At 42.5% G+C, this 26,494-nt stretch overlaps 1 pseudogene; it reads left to right on the forward strand.

Moving 5' to 3' along the window:
- Nucleotides 1–25,833, forward strand: part of LOC138267138 (14-3-3 protein beta/alpha-1-like) — a 38,871-nt pseudogene extending 13,038 nt beyond the window's left edge.
- Nucleotides 25,834–26,494: the final 661 nt, after the last annotated feature.

Here is a 26,494-nt window from a genome sequence, read left to right on the forward strand (position 1 = left end):
TGTTGTAATGTGCTGGGCCCATGGCTGGCGTTGTGAATGGTCTTGTGTGTGTCACATATGAAAGGAGTGTGAATGTCCTATAAAGCAGTTAGTGCCTTGTCGTGGCTTTACTGCTCACGAGCTGTGAGTCAGTGGCTCCGTTTTTTTATCTTTCAATTATTAACAGTGCATTTCATTTGCGTGAAATCTCTTGTAAATAAAATGTTATATATTGGACTATCACTCACCCTGTTGCCTAATCCAAGCAGGATGCATACGTAAAAATAATGGTGAGTAGCCACAAGACATATCTATTGCACTTAATAAAAATTTACATATTGAACCATCACTCACCCTTGTGCCAAATTAGGGTGGTGTGCCTCTTGTGGATCCCAACAAGTTTTCTTACCCACAATGCCCTGCAAATCTCAATGTGTGCTTAAAATCACAAATTTTCCTTGCATTTCTGTACCACATTTTTTCAGAAACATTAATAAACTACAAATTTCCTACCACCTAGTGTCCCCTCAGCCTCCCAATAACAATGATTCCTCACTTCTGTGGGTGTCCAAAGAAGAGTCAGGCTCAAAACGTTTAAAAAACTGTGCTTATGAACATGCTTTGGTGCCCAATCATTCTCTGCATGTTTTGGACCCTTATCTGTCGTAGGCACTTGGCCCACCCACACAAGAGCAGTATAATTTCTGTTGGGAGACTGAGGGAAATGCTGAGTGGTAGGAAATGTGTGGCTCCCCTCGCATTTCAGAACTTTCCATCACAGAAAGGTGAGAAAAATGTGTTTTTTTAGAAAACGTTTAAGGTTTGAAAGGGATTCTGGGTAGAAGCATTTGATGAGAGCAACACATGTCACACCATCCTGGATTCCCGTAGGTGTTTAATTTTTAAAAATGTACAGATTTGCTAGGTTTTCCAAGGTGCTGCCTGAGCTAGAGCCCAAAAACTACCCAAGGAGAATTCACTGGTCAAGGATTCACTTAATATAACTTGGAATAATGACCCACCTCTTACTCCTGGCTATGTGAATAAAAAGGTTACTAACAGAGATATATGTCCAATATAGTATATGAATTAAGCTATCGCTCATACAATAGAAGACTCCCAGAGGATTATCCGGCAGGACCAACATTTGTCACAACTAAATCAAAAGCATCATTGACTTTGCCTCTAATCACTGCTCAATATTCCATGACTGCAGAAGTTTTTAGATCCTTCTGAGGAAAGAAAACAGCCACAATCCCTAGGAAATAAAAGTATGGTTTATTCATGTGCAACAACAGACACAAAATGTCTCAAAGAAGATAACATAACCTCAATGAATTGTAAAACAATTAAATGGAATTCAGTCATTGATCATAAACTAGCAACTTTGATCAATCAAGACTTCATAATAACAAGTCTGATAACAGCTACTTCTACAATCACTGTTTATCAGACTGGCGCAACAACTGTGAAGCCTTGTTAAATTTGATGCTATAATTCAGTTCTATTAACTGCTAATATGCTCAACTCTATACGTTCTTCCACATATCGATGTTCAATCAATCAAAAAATTACCTTTGCAAAAAATACGGCACAGGAACCTAATGTGATATCACCTGAAAAACCCTTGCTCATTGTGTGGAGATTACCCTATAAAATATGAAAATGCATGTATTTACAGACAACAAAGGAAATTCGGGCAAGGCACCAAGAAGCAGCCAAACTAATAAGTGCAATCAAGTTAAATCATAGAAAATAAAACTTGCCTTTAATTGTCAATGGAACCCAGTTGTACAAGTCAGCCAATGATTATTTGATACCATACAAAATCTGGAAAGAGCACACAAAAATTATTGATTTAAGTAACATAATTTTATCAACTCCAATATTGAAATATTCAAACACAACCCTAGGTGTATCACAAAAACAAATAAAGATTTTCATAAAAAATGTTGTTCATCATGAACTGCCAGTCGAAATGGCATCCCCATTTATGTCATAAAAGCAGATCCATCCTTGTGGAACTTACTACAACATCAATTATTCACTCAAGTGTTACAAACCGGTGATGTACTAATCATCATGGAACAGAGCTATTATCAATCCAATTCACGAAAAACTTCAACAAATGACACAAAAAACTACCAGCTAACAGCCTTTTCTGACTGCGGAGGAAATATCTTCGAAAAATACTTACTGAATAAACTAAATGTGTGGGCAATAATTTGGTATAATTTAATCAATGTGGATTTCTAACAGGAAGCTCAACTATAGATTTTTATTATATAGAACATTATTTCTCTGAATCTGTTAATTGGCAAAGCAACAAAAAAACTCTTGCTTTTTGCCTTTGACATCTACTACAACACTGCCTTCGACAAAGTAAGCAGCAACAGATTGAGGCATATATTACTGAAATGGGGTTTCATTTCTGTGCTACACATTCTCTGATATCTTTACATGATGAAACTTGGATGAAGATCAAATTTTCCACAACTTAGGGCTTGATTTAGATCTTGGCGGTTACCACCAAGCCGCATTGGCGACTGACCCAAGAAGACAGTCAAGTCGATGGTGTCCCGCCCGCCGTATGTAGATGTTACAGCTATGTATGCAGAAGTCTGGCAACGGATTGCTGCTGGAGGGAGACTGTGGAGGGTCCCAATGGAATTTGTACAATGGTAGTGGTTATGGCACAGAGGTAAGTGACATACACACAATCTACTTTAGCCATATGTCTCCCCCTGCACTACACACTACACTACACTACACAACACACCACATACTCACTATCATCCATTACAATTTCAACAAAACACATCCCATAAACACTAAACACTCATATTGACACTCATCCATGACACAACACACACACCATTAACACTGCACCCACACATGACACAACCACATCAACCAACACAACTACACACTCAGCTATGCAAACATACTCACACACAAGCACACCTGCACATATCATGACAACATCCACCACACACTCACCTGAATGTGTCACACAGCAATACAATATGCACAACAACATTGGTCAAACATGCAACTGACACACATACAGACACAACCACACCAACACTCCAGCTTCCTCCACTTCACACAGACAACCCATACACACACACATACATGAACTGACTCACATACACAACAAATAGCACAAACCTCCCCATAAGGTCCCTTGCAATGTGCACACGTGGACACCGTTGTCCAGTGTGAGTGTACTGTCATTGTGGTGCCAGCATTCATTTTGCAATGAATGATCACACCACAATGAGAGTTGTGTATGTGTGCAGCATGCGTGTTCTGCCAGTGTATCCCACCCATGTGTGACACAATTGTCTCCTAGACATATGCATGTCACATGATTTCAATAAATGACTGCAACATGTATATTCCTGCAGTGGTCTCTATCTCCTGTGCTGTTGCCACCCAATGTACCCTGGCAATGGGGCATCCCTACATCCTGGTCCACCGATGGGTGGAGAGTCTTGTTTTCTCCGTGGAATGGTGGCAGCAATGACAGCAGGTGTTGTCCAGTCAAAGACAGAGGTGGAATGGGGAAAAAAGGTGAGTGTTCACCCCTTTTCCCACAATCCGCAAACTCAGAAGTGGAGGTCAAACCGCCGCATTTTTCTTAGCAGTAACACACATCCAAATCTGCACGGGGGAAGGGTGGCTGGGGTCCCACCAGCATTCACTTCCCCTCTCCCACTGTTGATGCTGGCAGTGTTTCTTGCCAGAGACAGTCATTCATATGCAGGCTTTTGTCTAGGGGACCACCAACATCTAAATACCGCAGGGGGACCATCCCAAAATCAACAATGGGACTGTTACCGCCATCTAAATCAGGCCCTAAATCTCTTCCACCAGCATTGCTTATGTCAAACCAAATAAAACAAGGCTGCATTCAGCAACCTCTTCTGTTTTCCTTGTACATATCTGATCTTCAATAGTATCTTGATTCTGCAACAGATCCTTCACCAAAATTAGACACAAAACAAATTACTCATTTAGCCTATGTGGATGACTTAGGGCTTGATTTAGAGTTCAGCAGATGAGTAACTCTCACAAATGTGATGGATATCCTGTCTGCTGTATGACAATCCCAATGTATCCTATGGGAATAGTAATACACTGGATTGGATTTCTGTCTTGTTTGTGACAGAGTAACTCATCCTCCAAACTCTAAATCAGGCCCTTAGTCATGCTTTTCCCAACAGGTCTCCAAGTCCTAGTATCTTAATTGAATGACTAGAGCCTTGAAAACCACCTAGCAATAAACTTTGGTAAAACCAAAGTGACGTCTTTTGGAAAAGCTTCAAAACTGCTGCTTTGGTCAATGGGAGGAATAGGTTTAGACAAAGATAATAACTATTAATGCTTACCATTGATAACAAAGTATTATGGATCACCCATATCTCATACAAGAAAACAGAAACCTGCATCATAACTAAATCCACAAAGAGATTCCCGACATTTATGGTGAACGTGCCATCAGTTAATCAATTGAGGTAATGAACACCAAGCTCAGCCCGTCCCTCCTATTACAGACACTACCACTCAAAAAACAAAAGACCAAGGTTCTGGATAACATCTATAGAAAATAAATTAGAGCTTTATTGAATCTACGTTCTTACAGCCACCACTGTAAATTACACTTGGAACTATCTTTAACATCCCTGACATCATTTCATGGAACAGCAGAGCTAAACTATGTTTGAGACTGTGCAATACAAAAGCGAAATCCTTAAAAGTATTAATCCTGGATGAATTACGAACCAACAGGAGAACCAACGTGGACTTAAACTTAATAAACGTAGAATAAATAATCATTGGAAATATCTTGCTTCCACTTACATCGCTGATGAATACGGAAATAACTTATCAGGAAACCTTACAGGTCAACTAGCATTTGAATGACCTATTAATGCTGAAGAACTATAAACGTTCGGACCTAACTCTTCACTCTTACTTTTTTTCCCCAGGAATACTTACATTCTAGCCTGGAAGCAGCTTATAAAATTAAGAACTTGAGATTTCAGCTATTGTACATTCTGCCAAGTCAATTTCAAGGATTGTGGAATGACAAATGCCAGACCACAACAAGTTGCTGGCATCTGTTTATGCCAGAAGCGACTAGACTTAAGGAGCAAACACCTGCAAGCTACATCCAATGCATCCAATAGGAGGTCCACCAAGGAGACAAATAAGCTCTGCTTCGTCACTAAAAGTCATCGTTTTATCAGAAAACCCATGACATTTTTAGATTTTGCCTATGCTCTTTAAGAAAATCTTTCCTTGACAATGCGTGTGATTTTTAGCCCAAATTCCAACTTATCACATGGCCAATTTATTTTGTCATGCGTAGCTCATTTTAAATGGTTATGATTATTTTTTTAAAGGTTCTACAAACTGTAATAGGTTTATTTTATATACAATAAACATTATTTCATTCACTTATGGATGCATTCATATCCTCACTGTCACCGTCGCAACATCCATGTTAATATTGGGTCTCTGACCATGCTGATTGAAATTACATGATTAGGAGCATACACCCATTTTACACTGGCCATACTTTTACTTGTTTTCAAGAGGTAGCACTAATGGGTTTTTTAATTGTATTTATTTGAAGGATATTTCCTTCATTTGAACAGCATATCTTGAATGATGGCATTATGCTTTCCAGCCTCTGTGAAATTAGTGGTTACTTTTGTGTAAAAAGTGATTACTCATAGGTGCATTTTTACACCTCTGTTGTGCTGATGTGATTTGCAGGAGTACAGTAACTGCAAACACCCTGCTTTCGTTATTCGCACGCACTACTCCTGTGATAGAGCCGTGTAATGAACCAAATATGTTACGGAATGTTTCTATAACATTTCCAGAAAAAGGCAAATGTGACTATTAGGTCGTTTCTACAGAGGCTATTAAACATTTTATATTCTAATCCAGGCGCTGTTATTCCAGTAGATGTGCACATATTTTTGCAGATAAGGTCTATCCATTAATACAATCTCAGAAATACAGGGAGTGCAGAATTATTAGGCAAGTTGTATTTTTGAGGATTAATTTTATTATTGAACAACAACCATGTTCTCAATGAACCCAAAAAACTCATTAATATCAAAGCTGAATATTTTTGGAAGTAGTTTTTAGTTTGTTTTTAGTTTTAGCTATGTTAGGGGGATATCTGTGTGTGCAGGTGACTATTACTGTGCATAATTATTAGGCAACTTAACAAAAAAAAATATATACCCATTTCAATTATTTATTATTACCAGTGAAACCAATATAACATCTCAACATTCACAAATATACATTTCTGACATTCAAAAACAAAACAAAAACAAATCAGTGACCAATATAGCCAACTTTCTTTGCAAGGACACTCAAAAGCCTGCCATCCATGGATTCTGTCAGTGTTTTGATCTGTTCACCATCAACATTGCGTGCAGCAGCAACCACAGCCTCCCAGACACTGTTCAGAGAGGTGTACTGTTTTCCCTCCTTGTAAATCTCACATTTGATGATGGACCACAGGTTCTCAATGGGGTTCAGATCAGGTGAACAAGGAGGCCATGTCATTAGATTTCCTTCTTTTATACCCTTTCTTGCCAGCCACGCTGTGGAGTACTTGGACGCGTGTGATGGAGCATTGCCCTGCATGAAAATCATGTTTTTCTTGAAGGATGCAGACTTCTTCCTGTACCACTGCTTGAAGAAGGTGTCTTCCAGGAACTGGCAGTAGGACTGGGAGTTGAGCTTGACTCCATCCTCAACCCGAAAAGGTCCCACAAGCTCATCTTTGATGATACCAGCCCAAACCAGTACTCCACCTCCACCTTGCTGGCGTCTGAGTCGGACTGGAGCTCTCTGCCCTTTACCAATCCAGCCACGGGCCCATCCATCTGGCCCATCAAGACTCACTCTCATTTCATCAGTCCATAAAACCTTTGAAAAATCAGTCTTGAGATATTTCTTGGCCCAGTCTTGACGTTTCAGCTTGTGTGTCTTGTTCAGTGGTGGTCGTCTTTCAGCCTTTCTTACCTTGGCCATGTCTCTGAGTATTGCACACCTTGTGCTTTTGGGCACTCCAGTGATGTTGCAGCTCTGAAATATGGCCAAACTGGTGGCAAGTGGCATCGTGGCAGCTGCACGCTTGACTTTTCTCAGTTCATGGGCAGTTATTTTGCGCCTTGTTTTTTCCACACGCTTCTTGCGACCCTGTTGACTATTTTGAATGAAACGCTTGATTGTTCGATGATCACGCTTCAGAAGCTTTGCAATTTTAAGAGTACTGCATCCCTCTCCAAGATATCTCACTATTTTTGACTTTTCTGAGCCTGTCAAGTCCTTCTTTTGACCCATTTTGCCAAAGGAAAGGAAGTTGCCTAATAATTATGCACACCTGATATAGGGTGTTGATGTCATTAGACCACACCCCTTCTCATTACAGAGATGCACATCACCTAATATGCTTAATTGGTAGTAGGCTTTCGAGCCTATACAGCTTGGAGTAAGACAACATGCAAAAAGAGGATGATGTGGTCAAAATACTCATTTGCCTAATAATTCTGCACTCCCTGTATAAAGAAGGCCTTAAAATTATAGAAAATGTTCACCATGCCAAACCATGTGACTCTGATTCCTGTACATTATTTGACACTTCTGAAACGACACAATTCAATTGGGTACCTCCCTCCCTGCCACTGGATGGGTGACCCTACCATTTATGTATTTGACAGTCAGTGTCTTCATCTTTCCCTACATCCCCATATCTTTCATTGTGGTCCATTATTAAAGCATGGGCATGGACCGCTCTGTGGGAAGTAGATTTGAAAATGGAAAGGGAGGTACCTGGCTGAATAATCTTAAACGTACATTATTCCATGAGGTGATGCCTAACTAGGTATTAGATTTTGGGCAGACTTTTTTTTATCTGAAGTGTGTACCAGGCTGAAGGACAAGTAAGTAGCTCCGGAATTGGATGCCTGTGTTAACCATATCATCCATTCTTTCATGACGCATATATCTCTTAACTAAGTTACCACTTCCCAACTGAACAATTTTATTTTTATGGATCTTGGATGAAAGGCTGACTTCACTGCACTGTGATTTAGTGCTTAATTTGTAAATAAAAAGGTGCCGGTGCCCAAAGCCCTCCTCTTAAACACGCGGCTGCTGTATTTAAATGTACGAACACGGAATACTGAGGCGGCGTAATCCTCAAGCCATCTCGGGCCTCTTCAATCCATTTACTGCCACTTGCTGCCACTCCAGCTCACTCTGGAAGCTTTCCACTTTCGCCGTTTGTGACGCTTTTTCGTTTTTAACTTTCCTCCGTCTTTCCCATGGATGTCTTTTGCTCGCAGAAATGCTTGAGGATGAAGAATAAGCCCCGGCCCCAAAAAATAAGTGGCGGTGCTCAGCACCGTAAACAACAAGCACAAATTAAGCACTGCTGTGATTTCATAGAAGAAATTGACACCATGCTTACAAGATTTGGCGGAAGATGTAAATCGGCTGAGAATCCTAACTTCCCCAACTTTCCCTGCAGGTATCAACCACAGTAAAGCCACACAAGAGAAAGAAGTGAGAAATGAGGAGGAAGGGGCAAAATACAAGAGCACTTGCAGATCAGTTGCGCAAAACCAGCGGTGGCATAGCATCTGTTTGAGAGATAGTGCATTGATTTATTCTTATATGGTTTATTAAACAAATGCTAAATATGTTTAAAAAAATGAGAAAGGAGGTAGGTCAAGAAACAGGTACTACCGAAATATATCAGGGTTAATGAGGTAATAGTCGCAGTACAGTCAGTATGTTTACAAACATTTTGTCCTGTCCTAGGCACGTAATAAGGCAGATGATCAGGATACTGGCGCTGCTCCGCAGGACACTCAGTAGACAGAGGTTAAAGAATAGAAGCAAATGGACGTCTTTCAACAACTGATCGCACAGACAAACGTGACAAGCCAAAAAGGAGTTTCTAGAGAAGGACTAATGAAAAAGTACAAAAAGTAACAAGGGTATGGGATGCAGGATCGGGTGGACAAACACAATGATAGCAGAGAGCCAAATCAACACAAGAAGTTGACAGGCAAGGAGACCTTTGTGTAGTGCAGTTAAATATATTTTCCCACCAGTGGCCTGAGGTGCATTTGCTAATCTGGAAGTTCCCACCCACACAGCATGTAGAGGTCTGGCTTTCTCACCCGCCACTGCCCAGCCTCCGGGGGCCTCCAATTTGTTTCCTCTCGAATAAGTGCTTTGTTGTTTGTTTGTTGTGTTTATGTTTCTTGGATTGAGCAAATGAAATGGAGAAGTAATTACCAAATTCTCTCCTCGGTGTCCTTGGTAGTACTGATTTTACCAGAGGCTGTGATATTGTACAATCCCATAAGTTAGCTACACGCCCAGTTTTGATGTTTGACTATTTGCTAAAAGAGGGAGCTTGGTTTCATTAGTAATATATATCACTTATCAGTAAAATGGTCAGTAGAAATAATAATTTGTTTGAGGCACATAGAACCATGGCATTGTCAAGAACATGGTACCCCAATGGAGTATAGTAGGCTGTAATAAAAGGAGGAGGAGTATAGGCAGTAAAAGGTACAGTGAGGCGAGAGTAAGGTGACAAGAACAAACCACAAAGTTTAGAGTATTACAAAATAGATGTTAACTGGCAGTTTGAGCATGGTGTTCAGGTCACTATGTAGCTCTAAGATGTGTGTTGTAGACACCTCCACTTGTTTATTTCCAATGGATTAATTTGTTAGTCGAATATTACAATCCATAAAAGGGTTTTCTCTAACCGAGCATGAGACTTTGTCCTTCATCAGGCATGTTACAGAGAATAATCCTGCCAGATGCTAGTGGGAACGTCTTCACATTGAGCTCCCAAGGCAGAATGGCTTATGTCTGATTCTATGACCATGTCTGTCATGGAACCATAAATGGTCCCATCATTACAAGCTTCCATGTGATCCAATGCCCACTTGGTCTTTATCCTGGCCTCTTCGGTCAAGCCTATGTCCATCATGTAACACAGCCTTTTTCCGAAGTGTGAAGCCGTGAGTCCTACCAGTTTGGACAGTTGCCTTAATGAAGCATATCTCTTGTTCAGGGCTCTCTTTAACTCCTTCCACATCAGCACTGTTGGGCCTGGCCCTTTTTACATGGTCACCCCCTAACTTTTGCCTTCAGACCTCCTGTTTTGGCTAACTAAGATTTTGTTGGCCTTGGTATTCTGCACACTTTAACACTGCCAACTAGTGTAAAGTGGTTGTGCTCTTTGCTTAAAACGTGGTAACATTAGTTTATACCCAATTAGCATATTTAATTTGTTTGTAAGTCCCTAGTAAAGTGGCACTAAATGTGTCTAGGACCTGTAAATTAAATGCTACTAGTGGGCCTGCAGCACTGATTGTGCCACCCACTTAAGTAGCCCAGTAAATATGCATCAGGCCCACTATTGAAGAACCAGTGTGTGCAGTTTAAACTGCCATTTGAAGCTGGCAAAATAAACCTTTTGCCAGGCCCAAACCTTCCTTCTTAATACATATGAGTCACCCCTAGGTCAGACCCTTGACAGCCCAGAGAGCAGCGTGCAATGTATTTAAAAAATGGGACATGTACGTTTACGTTTTACATGTCCTAGTAGTGAAAATCACTTAAGTGTGTTTTTCACTACTGTAAGACCTACGTGTCTCATAGGAGAACATTGGAATTACCTCATTATATTTTATAGGTGCAATTCCTAAATCTGAACTGGTTCATGTTTGGTGTTTCTGGAATCTTAATATGAGATTCTAATTTATGGTGAAGTCAGATTTTAAATTACAATTCTGAAAATGCCACTTTTAGAAAGTTACCACTTTCTTTAGACATTTGTTGCCTGCTACCTGTATCTAGTCACTTCATTGGTGTAGCTGATAGTTGGGCTTTGTGTATAACTCCCAGACAGCCACACCCAATGGGAGCTTAGTTGTGACTGGATGGACCATCAGTGGCAGGATGGGAGGGAGGAGCTGGGCACAGGCCCACTTACACTTGAATAGGCTATATCCTGTCTCCACACATAAGGCTGCAGCTAGTTTGGGGCCAGGCAGGGAAGGCAAGCCTTCAGTTTGCTTCAAAGGCATGCCTCTAGAAGCTTCTTCCCACTTCAAAGGCACAGGTGTGTATAAAAGAAGTACCCCATATACCAACTCCTCAGTACACTTCTGGGCCTATGGATACTCTGCCAGGGAGAAGGACGTCAGTGCTGCTACAAGGACAGCCGCTCTTTTGGACGGCTGCTCCAAGGATCTGCTGTCCTGCTGTGTTGACCTGCTGACCTTTTGCCCCCAGGAAGAAGAACTGGACCTGCAGCTTCATCTTGAATCCAGGACCCTATAGTGACTCAAAGGGCTATTCTGTTTGTCTCCTGATCTGAGCTTCAGAGATATTAAAGGATCCCCAACCAGCTACTGGATCCAGCTGCAGTGAGTTGCTGCACCCCAGGTGGTACCTTTCGGGTCCTGAACCCTTGGCATGGCTCACAGCCTCTTATGCAGCATACATATAAAAAGCAAAACCGTGGAGATATGAAAGTATTTCTCCTCGTTGCACCACTCTAATGCCACCCCTGGGGTGGCATTAGTTATTGGTGCTCCCTCAGATTCACTATTTCTCATAAATCTGGGGCAGTGTCAAATGTAATGGGTGTTGATTGGAAACACCCACAGCAACACCCATTGCACTCCCCTCTTCCACAGAAAATTGCATCTGAGGCACATATTTACAAGGTGTTGTTAAGCCATTCAAAGTGGCTAGATGCAACCTTGTAAATATGGAAAAGGGCACAGTGCTACTGGATCATTGCTAAAGTGAAGCTCCAGTGGTGCAAGGGGGTTGTAAAAAAGCCCCCAAGATTGTTTTACTTGGATGTTTGAGAGATCAATTGGTTACCCAGCCCCATCTTAAGCTTCTCTTGTTTTTGTAACTGACAAAAATAATTTGTTTAATCTGGATTCACCACTAGTTTATTCACAGTATTGGAAGGATGGAGCTCGTTAAGAGCACATTGCAGACCAACTTTTGTATGATCTAGTATAAGCATATCATTGGCGTATTGGATCATTGGAAGCCTGATGGAGCTGACCTTTGGTAGGATTGAGTTTGCCCTGACAAGTAAGGAACCTATGTCTGAGGTTTAAAGTTTAAACAATATAGGAGCCAGAACACATGCTTCCTTTACCCCCTGTGCAGTCAGAATTTGTTTGGTCGCTGAGTTGTCTGGGCCTGTCTTGACACAGACCCACGTAACTGAGGACAATCAGATGATTGCTCTAAGCAACGTTGCAAGTTTGCCCTCTTCTGCCAATTTTGGCCAGAGTTGATTGCAATCAACGCAGTGGTGTAATCTACAAAGTATGCAAATAGCTGTAGCCGAGAAGGAAGAGAAGCACTAGAGGCCAAATATGTATGGCAACAATATTGTCGATGGTGGAGGAATGCTGTCTAAATCTGGTTTGATAAAAGGCCATATTATAAGCTTCAGCCACACATGATTCAAGTTCATGAAATAGAATTTTAGCATCGATTTTAGCCTTTACATCTAACAGTACGGTTAACCAATAGTTCCCTGCGATTACCTAACTCCCCTTTACGTGAATTGGATGGAAAATGGATCCTTCCAAAATTGCTGGACCTCTGTGGTTGGAAGCAGTCCGCGTACAGGGGAGTGAGGCTGTTAGCCCAACAGTCTATATTGGACATGAAAAGTGCACTTTGTAGGCCATTGGGACCTGAGGCTCCTTTGGTGTTCATAGTCTTGATGGCTTCATAGACAGAATCTTGATTAAATACTGCAGACCCAGTTATTGCATCTTCACTGCCTGGGTCTAATCCTGCCATTTGTGAGATTCACTGTCGCAGACTGTAGAGTCAATATCTACATATAGCGTCTGTACATATTCTACCCATTTTGTTGTTGGGATGTCAGTCCCTCTGATGACAGATTTATTATATAATGTGTTAATGAAGAGCCAAAATGTCTATTGGGTTCTGCACGACAAGAAGGAAAATAAATATGTCCATTCCGATTCCACATAATTTGCCTCTAACTTCCACAGTGGAGTGCAAAGGGCTTTCCTTTTGCTACTCAGCTGCTGTAAAGCATGCTGATTAGTTGTATCCTTACTGTATTTCATAGCCGCAGCAATGCATTTTATAATAAGAAAATAGTGCAGCCAAATACCACTCAGCGCCCCTGCATACTCTGCAGTGATTACTGCAGTGTATGTAAGGGCACCGCTGCCGGGTGGGATGCACTGGTTCCTAAACTTTAGAAACCATTACATATCAGTCTGTAGTCCATACCCCTTTGTGCCCTTGCAAACTATTGTGCATATTTACAAGACAGTGGCGCATCAATCCTGATGCTTCACTTTTCTTGTATTGCCCCTACCCCTCCTAACAACATAATCTTTGACGCTACTGTGGCACTCTGCTGCACTTGCATAAAAAATTCTGACAATAATGCAGCAAAGCACAGGGAGACCCATTCATTAAAATGAGTGCATAATTTTAAAATGATGGAAAAAATGGTGCAATGAAAAGTTGTCGACTTCACTGCGCCATTTTTTCAGGGCTCCCTGTGTCAGAATGCGGCCCTTGCATACATTATGCTAGACGGAGGCATCATGAGGCGGAAGAGATTGCAAAGTGGCCCACTTTGTAAATACGGCACAGGAAAACAGCCACCTTAGCGCTGCCTTAGATTAAAACAAATCATGCTATGGTGGCGCAAGGTGATGCTAGGGGATTTTAAATATGCCCATATGTATGTAAGGGCACCAAGGGGTATGCACTGCAATTATTTTCAAACAGGACGAAAGGAGGAAGCAGTCTCACTATGTTTAAAAAACACTGTTTAAATATCACTGCAGTGCATCTCCCTTCGGCACCTTTGCAAATTCTGCAGTAATTACTGCAGAGTATGTAAGGGAGCCGAAGGGTGTGTACTGCAGTGATTGTTTCAAAACAGGGCAGCAAGAGAGAACAATCCTCTATGTGTAGAAACCACTGCAGATTAAACTTGAATCTGCAGTGATTTTTAAACAAAGAGGTACTGCTCCCTCTTCCAGCCCTCTTAGAAACAATTAAGCTACTGCAGATTAATTATACCTGTGAAACGGTGGAAATTAAAAGTAATTCTACATTACAGGAGTAACGCAGAGTTACCAAATTCCTCTTATTTCACCGGTGGAATTAATTATTCTGTCCAGGCATAATTATAATGCAAGGAGGTAGGTTCATGGGTTTTTAACCAGGCTGGTATGTTCCCTCATAAAAAAAGGACTAAAATCATGGTTCAGTTCTGCTGTGTCATCTAAGCTGAGTATGTTAAAATGACCTGTTATCATAATCGGGAAATGTGCAGATTAAGGGTCTGATTTATATTCTGCTGAGGGTTTACTCTGACACAACAGTGATAGATATCCCATCCAGCAACATCTAAATCCCATGGGATTTGGATTTCAGCAGAAGGGATATCAGGCACCGTTGTGACAAAGCAACCCCTCCACCAAAATCTAAAGCAGGGCCTAAGCCAGTGAGTGTCAGTGAAATCATGGTTTTCCACTACTTCAATGGGGAAAACGCCCTGAACCACGACTCCGTAACAACAAAGTCGTGGACAACGAAAGCGGAACAATGCTTTTGTTAACCACAACCTCGTTGTTTTGTGCCTTAACCATGCATGTGCTGAACCACGCACATGAGTGGTTAAGGCACAGAACAAGGGAGTCAACTGAGGAGGACGACGCAATGAGTCAGGTGAGTGGGGCTGTTTTAGGGGCTGGGGGGTCGGGTATTTTTAGTTTTTGGGGTGGGGTGGAGGGTTGGGGTTTTAGTTTTAGGGGCAGGGGTGGGGGGTCGGGGTATTTTTAGTTTTAGGGGAGGGGGCGTCGGGCGGTTTAGGTTTAGGGGCAGGGGAAGGGGGGTCGGGGTATTTTTAGTTTTAGGGGAGGGGGCGTCGGGCGGTTTAGGTTTAGGGGCAGGGGTAGGGGGGGTCGGGGTATTTTAGTTTTAGGGGAGGGGGCGTCGGGGCGGTTTAGGTTTAGGGGTGGGGAGGGAGGGAAGGGGTAATTTTAGTTTTAGGGGCGAGGGTGGGGGGTCAGGGTATTTTTTGTTTTAGTGGTGGGGGTCGGTCGGTTTAGGTTTGGGGAGGGGTATTTTTAGTTTTAGGGGAGGGGGCGTTGGGGCGTTTTAGGTTTGGGGCGGGGGAGGGGAGGGGTATTTTTAGTTTTAGGGGCGGGGGTGGGTGTCGAGGTATTTTTAGTTTTAGGGGAGGGGGGCGTCGGGCGGTTATGGTTTAGGAGTTGGGGGAGGGTGGGGAGGGGTATTTTTAGTTTTAGGGGTGGGGGTCGGTCAGTTTAGGTTTGGCGGAGGGGTATTTTTAGTTTTAGGGGCAGGGTGGGGGTCGGGTATTTTTAGTATTTGGTGGTGGGGGTCGGGGTGGTTTAGGTTTTTAGGGGTGGGGTGGGGGATTGGGTTGGTTTAGGTTTTAGGGGTGGGGTTTGGGGTGGTTTTAGGTTTTAGGGGCGGGGTGAGGGGTTGCTGTAATTTTAGGGGTGGGGGTTGGGGTGGTTTTAGGTTTTATGCGTGGGTTGGGGGGTTGGGTAATTTTAGGGGCGGGCTTGGGGAGTTCGGGGGTTTTAGGTTTTAGGGGTGGAGTGGGGGGCTCGGGGTAGTTTTAGGGGCAGGCGTGTTGGGGTGGTTTTTGGTTTTAGGGGTGGGGGTTGGGGTAGTCTAGGTTGCAGGGATGGGGTGGGGGTTGGGGTTGTTTTAGGGGTGGGGGTTGGGGTGGTTTTAGGTTTTAGGGGTGGGTTGGGGGATCGGGTAATTTTGGGGGTGGGGTGGGGGTTGGGGGGGTTTAAGTTTTAGGGGCGGGGTGGGGGGCACGGGGTAGTTTTAGGGGCTGGATGTTGGGGTGGTTTTAGGTTTTAGGGGTGGGGGTTGAGGTAGTTTAGGTTTTAGGGATGGGGTGAGGATTGGGGATTGTTTTAGGGGTGGGGGTTGGGGTGGTTTTAGGTTTTAGGGGTGGGTTGGGGGTCGGCTAATTTTAGGGCTGGGGTGGGGGGGTTGGCAGGATTTAGGTTTTAGGGGCAGGGTGGGGGGCTCTGGGTAGTTTTAGGGGCAGGGTGGTTTTAGATTTTGGGGGTGGGGGTGGGGTTTGGGGTACTTTAGGTTTCAGGGATGGGGTGGGGGTTGGGGTTGTTTTAGGGGCAGGGTGGGGGTCGCGGTAATTTTAGGGACAAGGTGGGGGTTGGGGTAGTTTTAGGGGCAAGGGTGGGAAGTTGGTGTGGTTTTAGGGGAGGGGGTGGGGGGTCGCAGTAATTTTTAGGTATGGGGGTCAGGGGTTACGCATGCTGGAACCATGCATGCCTATCACTAATGCCTTTCCCAGGAATGCCTTTACAACGAAAAATCATTGTTAAGGCATTCGTGGTAAAGGCATTAGTGGTAACAACGCGGTCGTTGTTCCAACCTCGTTGTTCAGGCATGCATTGTTCCAGCATGCGTTGTTCCGACATACATTCCTTCAATGGATATTTAAGTACACGTTAATTAACAGAATTGAGCTGGCCCTCTAGTTAAGACTACACCCCTTGATTGTGGCTGCTAGGAATGATGGGCAGTCCGTTTTGGCTATGGCATTGTCAAGATTTGCAGTTGTGGCTCTGTAAATTGCAAGGCCCCCTGATGGACATCCAAAGTGATTTGTTTTAGTAGGCGGTTTGTGCAGAAGTTAGAAGCCTGGTATCTGGAACAGAGACAGTGCTCATGTTTCCTGCAAACAGAGGTGGTCGGTGTCTTTGATAAATGTTAGTGTCTCATCTTGAGTTAATATCTTTTCAGTGGTAGAACTCCTGCAATTTTGTCCTACAGTAATTTCTGGCCTGAGGGTCCAAATTGGCTAATTCCTCCTTAAATGGAACCATTCTTGGATATAAAGGGCAAACATTGTGAGCTGGCTCCTCACCCTGCTTTTCTGTTACACAGCTCAAGTAAAGATGATTCTAGTAAAGGCCTGCAATCTTAATGAAATTCTTCGGGACGAGGTCTGTATTGTTCCCTATTTACAAATGAGTATATTACATTTTTAATTGATGCCATTTGAAAATTGGCCATGCTACAGGAAATAAGCACTTCCTTCTTGTCTCTTCTAGAAGACAAATGAGATGCAAGGAAGTGCATTGCCCAACCGCACAGTGCCCCTAGTGGTGCTGAAATACCAACACCCACTTGCCATTGGTCCCACTAATTCATCCTATGGAGAGACTCTATGCTCTGCTCGCAGTCACTCTATCTGTGAGGCTACATCCTCACAGTCACAGTGACTTTTATTACCATTGCTAAAAGCACTCCAATCACTCCATATATAGAGGAGGAAAGTCAATCAACAACTCATTCCTGTTAACGATCAGTTCATTTCTGCAAAGAATAACCCATTGCATATTGCTACAAAATATACCATCATAGAATAGTCACCAAGGAAAAGCGCCAATCTGACTGCCCAGCAACAAAGAAAGAAGATGTTCTTTTTCTTGAAGACAGTTTTGTATGGAATATCACGATGTTGATAGGCAGACTAATATTTGTTTCAAGGATCTTAGATGTTGTATTTATTGTGTTGCTGTGATTATGTTCCTTGGGATGCTGAGTAAATAACATAATCTGTGCTGCCATCCTTGCCATAGAATCCTGAGCACCATCAAAGCACTAAACACATGTGTTCAGTGTTACTACAAACTTAATATTATGATAGGTAAAAATATAAAAAAATAATTGTAGTCCATCTCTTTTATGAATATTTTCACACTATTCTTATTCTTTCTCATTAATAAACTGAGAACAAGGAATCCATATTGTCTGATATCAGGGATTTAACATTCTGAATGACTTACTTTAATGTTCCCATGGCCTGGGATTCTTGGAGCACCCATCACTTGTAGCATAGTATTAGCTCTTCGTAGGAAAGTTATAAATAATCTACAGGAGAAAGCTTTGAGAATATCCTGATCCATTATGTGGGTTGCAGTGCCTCCATTCATCAAATAACATGCACACGTTTGGTTGTCTATATATTGCCTGTTCAATAAATCATTTACTAAATTATTCAGGAATTACTACTTTCTTGGTTCATTATCAGCAGCTGACACATTGCAATTGTGAAAAATGAAAACACGGTCGGATGAGACAATAAGGTGCACAGTGACCACAGCACAGCACAAAATAAATTTGGTGTGAGGACAAAATCAGTATGCTAATACAGCTGATGGCAGGATGAATAAAATGTATGTCAATGCTCTATTCTGAAGCCACCTTCAGCTATTTCGAATATTCAATGATATAATAAACTGTTGAATAGCCACTCTACATCTGGATGTACAACTATGCATGTATAAATAAAAGAAGTGTAGGATTCACATACCCGAGCTAATTCTAGAATAAGGTCATCAGCACAAGGTCTGTATAAAAACCACATGAACAAATTAGCAACACCTAGCTGTAACAAATATGTTGCACACTGCTTTCATGAATCATTGGTCGAACAAACATCAATAACTAAAACTGATATGTCTTGAGCAGTGCCCATCATTTAGTTAAACATATGATGTTGCAAAGGGCAATGAGCACCACATGTAATATGTATTTCTTTGTCTACAAAGATTATCTGGCTTTATACCTTAACCTCTTTGGATATGAACATATCTTGAGTATCCTTGTTTACATAATTAATATTATATGGGAACAGGTATGTATTTAGCATCAGATCTGTCACTATTTTTCAAATTATTCCCAAAATATTCCTTCGAACTGCTACGTTCACTGTAAATATCCTGTCACTAACAACCCTACTCCAACTCTCCTATATTGCCATAAACTCCAGCAACTAAGACACCATGGCCATATCATGATGGGCTGCACTGTCTGAGTGCCCGTTTTCTGGCATTCAGATGTCTAAAGCTCAAACAGGTAACTCTGTATTTCTCCAAGACAATATATGAACTTTGTACACTTTGCTCACTGTTTCCAACTTGTTCTATTTAAAGTTCATGCATTAACTCAGAGAGGTTCTGAATTATGTGTATGAAGTTTAGACTCTTCGCACAAACAAAAATCAAGCACTGAGCTAGCGCAGTCCATCATGACACGACCCAAGCTAGTTTAGTGGTGTGTGGTAGTTTATGTGGATCGAAGAGATGAGGATGCATCCTTAATACCTGTTGTGAAAAACGCACTGCCTCACTTCAGGGAATGCTTTCAAAAGCAAAGAAACCTGAGTTCACATTAACCACTTCACATTCTTGAGAGTGCTAAGTACCAACAGATTAGTGCACCTAAAATAGCAATGTCTAAAGTCATCTGCTGTAGTATCAACATCATCCGTTCTGTGTTCATTGTTTTTTTGACTGCACGTTGGAATTACTAAGACATTTCTCTACTCGAAGCAACTGAGCTTCTAATGCCCCTATTCCTATTAAAGATTATTCCAGATGTTTGGTGAAGCAAACTATTGTGTTTTCAGTCTTTAACATCGGTGCAATACTTAAATTAGTAAGTCCTCAAAGGCCTCCTGCAGATGCTCTCTGCGATAGAAGCATATGATGTATATGGCACAGATGCTGCTGCACTGGCTGTCTTGGAATGAATAGCAGATAAATACCACTGGAAAGTGTCATATTTATCATTGGTGCTAAAGGAATGAGAGTTAATGGCTTCAGCCACAGATATCCCTGTAACCCCCTCTTAAATACAACCAAGCTTTGCGATATCTGAGAGGGACAAAAACTAATCCTCCACAGTCAAGCTCCAGAGTGGCTTCAGATTCAGTGGAACCAGAAGCTTCAGACACCATTCCATACTTCTTCCTCTTTATCCTCACTTGGATTTTCCAACCTATTGCAATTATTTTTTTCCAAAAGAAAGAATGCCTGATTTACTACTTAGAGGGCAAGGTGGATTTTGTCCTTACATCAGGGTCAATATAGAAAGTTATCCACTCAGCCTGTCCAATGTTACATTCAGTTTCTGTTGTTGTTGAATTGCAAAACTGCAAAAAAAGAAGTAAATCAGCATACCTGCGTGGATGTAGATTTACTACGTTTCCCTTCTTAGGGTCACCAGTTCTCACCAGATGTTCTCAGGTGATAAATTCCATAATGATTGTGAACTGTGCACGCTTTCCATGAACCTCAGAAAAGGTTGTGAAAAGCATCACTTTCAAACTCTTTAAGGAATATTTAAGATACACACCTTACATACAGATGAGAATAATGTCACAACCCCTGACCTAGAAGTACGAAATCGGTATTTCTTTAATATATACTCATTTCAGGCTGGAGGGAATGAGCTTTCCTTGCTCCTAAAGTGCATTTTTGTTACTTCAGTGGCACGCGGTCCATCATGAGTACTGACATAATTAAAACTGAAACTGAAATCAGCCACAGCCCAGGGAGAGGTGCCATTTCTGGGAATATCCCCTTTCTAACAGTACTTCTCCTTAGTGGATCCTTGCTTCAGGATCACCACAGGATGGCATCCTCAGAGAGAGCTTCCCACTAGCCACCAAGGGTGGCTTCAATTTGGGAGTTACTCCCAGGCATGGCCAATTCCAGCTAAGGTGCACTGCAGTCAGTTAGGCACCAGGAAGTAACTAAGTTAAAAAAGAATGAGATGGTGCTGCCCATACTGATATCAGGCCACACACAAAACCCTACTGCTCATAGAGTCTTTCTGACCCCTGCATGGTTTGTCTGTAATTTATAAACCCTATAGGGGCACCAGGCACCAGTGATTCCCTTTCTATAAAAAATAAATTAAAAAAAAAGACAGTAGGGCAGGGAACAGCCTGTCCTGACATTGGATCACATCCCCATTGCTTGTGTTCTTACAGTATTTCTGCTCCTCTGTGGGGTACAGTGGGGATTTACCTCAATCTACCCTCCTCAGAGGGGCAGACATCACACTGTACATCAAGAATTAATTTCTTTAAAAGTATGATGGAGCATTGGACCAAATGCTATGCCTGAAGCAGGTTTTATCCCACCTGGTCCAACCTGCGCACCCCATGTGGCAAAAAAAGTGAGCTAAACACCTTAGTATTAGTTTTTTGTTAAGAAAAATAGAATGAGGTGGCGAAGGGTGCATGCCCCACCCCTAAATCTCAAAATGTCTTTCTGCATGTCTTTCTTCCCCCAAAGGACAGTTTGAGGGGTTTTCCCAAAATCTGCCCTACCTAAATAGTGCAAAAAAGCAAGGTGATGAATGGAATGCCTGAATTCCAATCCATTGTTTTTCACCCACCATGCCACCTCAGTTTGGACCCAACCATATGCAAATCAGTCTTGACCGTGCTCCTCAAAGGAACAGTCCAGACAGGGCTGCCTGGCCAGGTCCTCACTGACCCAGTACAGAAGCAACCTAGAACCGGTTTTGCAATAATTAGGGCTCTTAAGCCAGGTATAACTTGGAACAGTGGCAGAGTGAGCCCGGGATCCACGTCTGACCATAAGCGGCACATTTAGGGCATCAAATGCAAAAAAAAAAACAAGAAAACAAAAAACAAGGTGATGGATGGAATGCATGAATTAATCTCAGCCACTGACAATTGCTTGGGGCTGCATCCCAATCCATTGCTTTTTGCCCACTATGCCACCTTAGTTTGGACCCAACTATATGCAAATGAGTCTTGACCTGGCTCCTCAAGGGTACAGTATAGCCCAAACTACCAGGCCAGGACCTCCGTGAACCGGAATACAAGGAAGTAGCCATAGTTAAGACTCTTCAGCCATGAACAGCTGGATGCAGTAGCACAGTAAGTCCAGGAAACTGGTCCTGGGTTGCTTGGCTTGTCAGTTTGGGCTGAACTGTTCCTACTGGAGCAGGGTCGAGACTGATTTGCATACAACTGGGCCCAAACTAAGGTGGCTGAGCTGGGCTGCAGACCCAGTGATTAACAGTGGGTGAGATTAATTCAAACATTCGATCCATCACTGTTTTGTATATTTATTCTGTCTATTTAAATAGTGGCAGAAAGCGCACTAAACACCAGATATTTTATTTTTATTAATATATAGAGAATGGTGAATAAGCCTTCCCTAATGACACCAGACAGCATCTCTCACCCTTATCCCCCAGTCTTTCTGATTCCCTGTGGAGCACATTGAAGGGTTTATTCCTTTCTGTGGAGTGAAGAAAGTACACTAGGGGAAAATAATGGAAAATGATTTCCCAGGTGAAATAGGCATTTGTGTCTGCTCTTTACACCCCAGGGTATTTTGGTATGATAGAATGGGCTATTGATGTATGTTCATCCCCCTCTGAAATATTTAGCTGTGCGAGTGCACATCTGGCACCAGTGTGACCACTGTGGGTTGTTTCCTCTTCTGTATAGGCCTTGGTCCCATGCACATGAGGGAACACTTAGACTTCATCCCATGCTGCATTATAGATGAAGACACAGAGGCAATGGTCCTATCGGGAGGCACACTGACTATGGGCCCCACCTAGGACACAACTCCCCTGAGGGTGTCACTTTGGAGTGGGCCACAGGGAAGTTAGACTCACAGACCTATGGATTGGACCCATTGTTAGTCCCAGCCATCCTTGTGCCCAGTCTAGTCTGAGGTGGGAACACTTCAGTCAGGATTTTGGGGCTTAAAGTGGAAGGGATAGGTTATGAAGGACACAGGTACTGGTGGTACCTTTCAGCTCAGTGGAAAACTCAACTTTGACTGTTAAGTGGAAATTAGGCCTGGGTGGAGTTTGTAAAGTTCAGCTGGGTGGAACTGTGCAAAGTGACCAAAAAACTCCCAGCTCTACGCAGAGTTCTGCAAGCAGGAGAGTGCATTAGGTCACGGCGCCAGGTGTTTGTCCCATGCTGAAAAAATCAGCACGAATGGCACCACATGCATCACAAGAGGGCGCTGCTTATTTTCTGCTGCTCGAGTAGATTTTCTATTTGAGCAGCAACTTCATCAATGTAAGACTTCTCAATATGGGTGGTAGCGACCATCAGCGACCTCCCGCATTGAAACATCTCCTTGGGAGGTGCTGATTTTCCTCACTCGTGCTCGCCAACTTAAGGTTAACGAGCGCAAACCAGGAAAAAACTCCGCTCTGCTCAGTCTTTCTGAACTCCGCACTCTAAGCGGAGTGCGGAGTGGGAAAAACTTTGCAAACTCCACCAGCGGAGCTCACTGCCCACCCCTAGTGGAAATCTTGACATCAGATACATAGAAATTTAGATGACATAGAAATGCGTTGTAAATGCTACTTAATAGATGTATTGGCAGAATAGATATTGAAATCACTCACCAGCCCCCAGGCAATGGTATACTTTAAAGAGATCCAATATTGACCAGAATACAGGAGTGGAGCCCAGACACCATGTAGATTGAAGTGCCCATTTTATTGAAGACAAGTAGAAGATGACATAGAAAATACAAGAACAGGACAGCCACAAATACCAACTGGGAATCTAAATCCGATAGAACTGAGAAGGGGAAAACAAAACGGTCAAACAACCCAGCACCAGATGATGAACTATGCAAGAGCGAAATGCCAAATGCAACTGATGATAATGCATTGCCAATCAAAAGTGTAAGCTCTGAAATTCCCTTTTGTGCTGACTCTGGCTCCTTTGCTCAGGAAGAAAAAAAAATCGAGCCCCAACTTAAGGCTGTAAATGCATAAAAGAGGCCCAAGATGACTTTAGGATTATGCTGCCTTAGCTTTCTGTGCTCGCACATTTAATTGAAGCAGCTGCATGTTTCAGAGGAAAGCTTTGAGCACCGCATCTTTTTATTTACAAATTAATCACTGCCCCAACTAATGTTTCTGGTGAATCTGCCACAAGGGTTCCATTCTCTGCAGTCTTCATACTTTTTCCCAATTAATCTTTGCCTAACTCTGGGACATCCTTTTAGCCCCTTCACATGGGTGCAATACCACACTGCACCCACCTGCTAGGCATTGTCTTGCTCCCTTTTAGAGTGTGGTCCACATAGAGTGAAAGAGTGAGCCACAGTATTGTCCTGTGACTTGACTTATACTAATGCAGTCTCCACTTCTCAGAGTTTCCACATTTGCTGAGGACAGCATTTTCTTTGTTTTGTAATCAATTGCCATGTCCCAGTATGTGGTAGGTAAATCTAATTGTGTGCCATGGCACAGGCAGGCATGGTACACCACATGTATATTTCTGGTTCTGATATGTTTTTTGGGGGTGGAGTGGAGGCTGGCCCCTCCTGGCACTGGGTTATAACTGGCAACCCTGGAACCCAAACAAACTTTCTGCCACCTATAGGGACCAGAGCCAAAATTATACAGCCATCACAATGGACAATGGCAAGTGTGAGGTAATTTGGATTCTTTAGGCTTAGGTTGGGTATCTGGCTCAGTAGTAAAAAGGAATAAACCCTCTATTCTGCCTCTGCCATGTGACAGAAAGACTGGTGTCAAATGTAGGACCCAGTGCCAAGGCTGGTTGATGCCTTCATTATTCCTATTTTGGACAAAAATCACTGGTGTGTAGTGGGCGTTGTGACCCTTAGGGCAGAAAGACTGGAGGTGAATCCTCCAAACTACTTCTCTAAGGGAACAGAAGGAATGGTGCTTTGGTTAGGGGGGTGGGTACAGCCAAGTTCAAGACAGGCAATCCTTGCACCCTATTCTTTTTCTAAATCTTTTGCCTGGTAGTCTGGAGGACTTTCTGCCCACCCACATATGTATGGTACTGTTTTATCCAGAGAAGTATGGGAACACAAAAAACTGAAAAAATGTTATTATTTAGTGAATTTCTGTGGATTCTTGACAAATGTAAGTCAGATTGTGAGAAGGAACACATTTTGCAAAACACTCTCTGAATCACATAATATGAGTAACTCCAAATTAGGAGTAAAAATATACTCATTATCTTGGAAACATTTCATAGATTTCCTTATTACCCATTTCTCATTCATTAAATTGTACTTTATGAATTGATATATGGTTGGTATGGTTAGCAGAGAAGGTGAAGGTCACCAGCCCCAGTTTGTGAATCGCCCTTCTGCCCGCCATAGACAGGGTCCACCAACACAGGAAAGGCCTACAAACAAGAGCACCTTAAGCACATCCAGAAGGCCAAGTTGGCCAAGTAGGTAGAGTGTAACGATAACATGGCTTCGGCATGAAGACTGTCACTGGGGAGGGGAGTGAACTCATCAACGTGGAGTGCAGCCTGTTATCCATGGCCTACAAAAACGTGTTGGGGTTGCAATGATCCGCACGGAGGTTCATCTCCAGCATCGAACAGAAGACCAAAGGCAATGACAAGAAGTGTGATACGGTGTGGCAGTACCGAGATAAGGCAGAGTAAGTGCTCAAGGAAATATGCAAAGATGTGCTGCATTTGTTGGACCCCTATTTGATAGTGAAGTCTGAGAATTCTGAGAGCAAAGTCTTCAATCTAAAGATGAAGGGAGACTACGACCGGTACCAAGCCGAAGTTGCATGGGATCAAGCCCATGACGAAATGATAAAGTCCTGGCAGCAGGCCTATTAGGATGGTTTCGATTTCAGCAAGAGGGAGATGCAACCAACACAGGGGCTAGCCCTTAATTTCTCTGTTTTTTTACTATGAAATTCTCAACATTCCTGGCTAAAACTGCTTTTGATGATGTAATTGCCGAAACTGATACCCTAAAGGAAGACTCCTACAAAGACAATACACTCATTACGCAGTTACTTCAGGACACTTTAACATTATGGACATCTGACAGTGCAGAAGATGAGGCTGAGCCATAACAAAAGGAAAATAACTAAACTTGTGCATCAGAAGTTTCAACTTTGAAAAAACGTTTTACATGCCACCATTTCTTGATGCTCCACATGGATTTCTTAAAAAAAGGAAAACCCCATCCATATGTATAGAAACCAATAGTGAATTTACACTGGGGATTTCAGTTCCTTCATTTTGTGGGTTGTCTTGACCCTCCTTTTGTGCAGCTACTGCTGTAGATAAGTAATAATTGCTTCACTTCAACTTCCAAACACTTGCGCAGAGTACTCAAGTCTCTGGTATTTAAATGACGTTGACAATTGCAACCAATTTCTAAAAGTGACTGTTTTATATTTGATTAAGCATATGAACATTTAGTTAATTGCTGCAATTAACCTGGGTGTCTGCACAGCTTTTATTCTCTAATTTTCTTTCTTCTGTAGGGCATCCTTTATAATTTCTACTTCTGCGTACCCTCTAACAACACTCTGAAGTTTTGGTCCAACTGAGTTTTTGAATTAGTGGTTTAGTGGAGTAGTTGCCTCTAACGATTAGGCCAAAGGCCTCTTGTATGTCGGGCCATGATACCGGGGACTTTCTGTCTTTTATTCGATGCTACATGGTTGGTAATTATTGAAAATCATTAAGAACTGCAGCTTTATTGATGGTTCACAGTATCACGTTTTT

This window comes from Pleurodeles waltl, chromosome 12 (genome assembly GCF_031143425.1).
Source record: "Pleurodeles waltl isolate 20211129_DDA chromosome 12, aPleWal1.hap1.20221129, whole genome shotgun sequence".
NCBI lineage: Eukaryota > Metazoa > Chordata > Amphibia > Caudata > Salamandridae > Pleurodeles > Pleurodeles waltl.